The sequence below is a fragment of the Oratosquilla oratoria genome, chromosome 24, assembly GCF_046742065.1.
Source record: "Oratosquilla oratoria isolate Oo_2021 chromosome 24, ASM4674206v1, whole genome shotgun sequence".
NCBI classification, from domain to species: domain Eukaryota; kingdom Metazoa; phylum Arthropoda; class Malacostraca; order Stomatopoda; family Squillidae; genus Oratosquilla; species Oratosquilla oratoria.
Genome location: NC_134800.1, coordinates 11014300 through 11016799, shown reverse-complemented (window position 1 = coordinate 11016799; position 2500 = coordinate 11014300). Strand labels below are relative to the sequence as shown.

General features: G+C 46.2%; 1 protein-coding gene across 1 annotated transcript in view; it reads right to left on the bottom strand.

Moving 5' to 3' along the window:
• LOC143038447 (uncharacterized) overlaps positions 1 to 1135 on the bottom strand; it is a 27139-nt gene extending 26004 nt beyond the window's left edge. Inside the window, exon 1 of the mRNA XM_076207651.1 lies at positions 1047 to 1135. The gene's annotated coding sequence lies outside the window, so the exon portion shown is untranslated. The remainder of the gene's footprint in view (positions 1 to 1046) is intronic.
• Between the last annotated feature and the right edge of the window lie 1365 nt (positions 1136 to 2500).

Genomic DNA, 2500 nt, shown 5'->3' with positions numbered 1-2500 from the left:
AGGCATCACACACTCTCCGCTCACCAAAAAAGAAGATTATCTCCGCTACCATGACTTCTGTCCCACAGCTCTGTTTCGCAAACAAGCTAACCCCCAGGAAAGCTCTTTGCCTTTTATTTAACATTCTGCACACGGGGTTGTAGGCGTCGGAAGCGTTCTTGTAAACGGTGCACTTGTGATGAAGTTTGTATGTGTGGATATGTACATATATACACACATGATGGATGGGGGATGACAGGTGGTAATGGACATGGAACTGCCTAGTGTAGGTCTTATGGTCTCTTGCAGTCTCCTTTATTCCTATGTTCTTTTATATATATATATATATATATATATATATATACATACATATATATATATATACATATATTTAGAATATTGGTTGGTGCTAGCATCCACAGGAATCGAACTGGGTCTTTTAGGACGCGAGCTGAGCACTCTAAACACCAGACACCTACCAGTTGCCTTACTATCCCGGTAGGAAACTTGGCCGGTAAACCATTCCGGTATAATTTTCCGGTATAACTTGACTGCCTTAGAAAAATCCTCACATCACGGGGGTACGTGTCACCATATACAAAAGAATCATCACTTTTGCGGACGCCAGGACGAAATCCATTCGGTATATAATGAGATCACAATACTTCCACATCACCGTCATTTCCCTGTAACACGCACCGGTAGATATAAGTCACAAGTACTCCCCCCCCTCCCCCCCTCCCCCTCCCCCACGCCCCCCTCTGGTGAAGAGGCACTGTCACTGAAAACGGCCGCGACCTCCCTGTGGTCGCACAAGAATACAACGGACGAAGTACGCGAGTCGCTGGGTCGAGGTTCTTCGTCCGAAGCTCCTCCAGTTCGGGAACCAAAACTTCGGGGAAGTTAGTTCGCCAAGAACAAACGACACAAGTCATCACGTTTAATAGAACCAATTGAGCATAAATCGGCGGCACGCGCGAGGGAGGGAGAGAGAGAGAGAGGGTGGTAGAGAGAGAGAGAGAAAGAGAGAGAAAGAGAGAGAAAGAGAGCAGTACGCCGGGTCTCACCACACAGAGCCACCGTCGACCGCGAACTACAGAGGCAACGCGAGCCCGGGACTGGCAGCTCTTGTCCGAACTGCGGACACACTCACACTCGCTAGCTCCTCTCCCCTCCCTCCTCTCCTCACTCTCCTCCAGGCCCCCCTCCTCCTTCCTACCACCACCCCGCCCCCATGCCCGCGTGCGTACGTTCGTATATGTGTTCCCGTGAGCGTTTGCGTGTGTATGTAATTCACAATTCACAATGGTCTTGGATTACGTGTTGGACTCGTGATCGACAGTTATTAATCTCCCGGAAGAGAGCTCAGAGCTCATAATATGACCGATCTATGGGTAATACTGTGATCTTACACGCACACACACACCCAACTCCCCGCCCACGAGAGTTGGAGTAACAACCCGCAACGCAGCGATATTGGAATTATTTCAGCCCTCTGTGTGTGTGTGTGTGTGTGTGTGTGTGTGTGTGTGTGTGTGTGTGTGTGTGTGTGTGTGTGTGTGTGTGTGTGTGTGTGTGTGTGTGTGTGTGTGTGTGTGTGTGTGTGTGTTTCACCATGGTCTTGGATCACGTGTTGGACTCGTGATGTACATCTATTTCCCTCCTGAAAGAGAGCTCAGAGCTTATAATTATATGACCGATCTATGTGTGTGTGCGTGTATGCGTGCATGCTTGTATACCTTCTCATCTACATATACATCCAACATGACTATTTCTTTTTAATAAACAAATAATTTCTTATCCTCTGCCACCTTCGTTCGAAAGTCATTCCATTACTTGATCTTGCTGCACAAGAAAATTAATTATTTGACTTTTTCACCGACACCTCTCCAGGCTTATGTTCGTAATCTCTTGTAAATGCTCTACGTTGGTTGTACCCTTCTTTGTGTACAAACTTCTTTTTCCTGACATATTTGAATAATACCATCATTTGATCCCTTTCCCTGATATGGCTGGTAATTCTAGAATTACTTGTGTTCCTTCATAGGCTAAAAACTCAATCCTGGCGCCTTGTTGGTAATCATCCTCTACATTTGTGTGTGTGTGTGTGTGTGTGTGTGTGTGTGTGTGTGTGTGTGTGTGTGTGTGTGTGTGTGTGTGTGTGTGTGTGTGTGTGCGTGTGGGTGTGGGTGTGTATTACCTAGTTGTATCTTACGGGAAGGGGAGCTACGCTCGTGGTGTCCCGTCTCTGTATCTCGCAATGTCTAATTTGTTCTTAAATTTGTGTATTTTTTTTTGCACATATTATTGTTTCGTCTAGTTTGTTCCATACATTCACAACTCTGTGGGGAAAGTTGTTCTTTTTCAGGTCTCTTCTATAACTATCCTTTTTGAGCTTCCTTCCATGTCCGCTTGTGTTGCTCTTACCCCAGTTTAGTAAATCCTCTCTATCTTGTGTGTGTGTGTGTGTGTGTGTGTGTGTGTGTGTGTGTGTGTGTGTGTGTGTGTGTGTGTGTGTGTG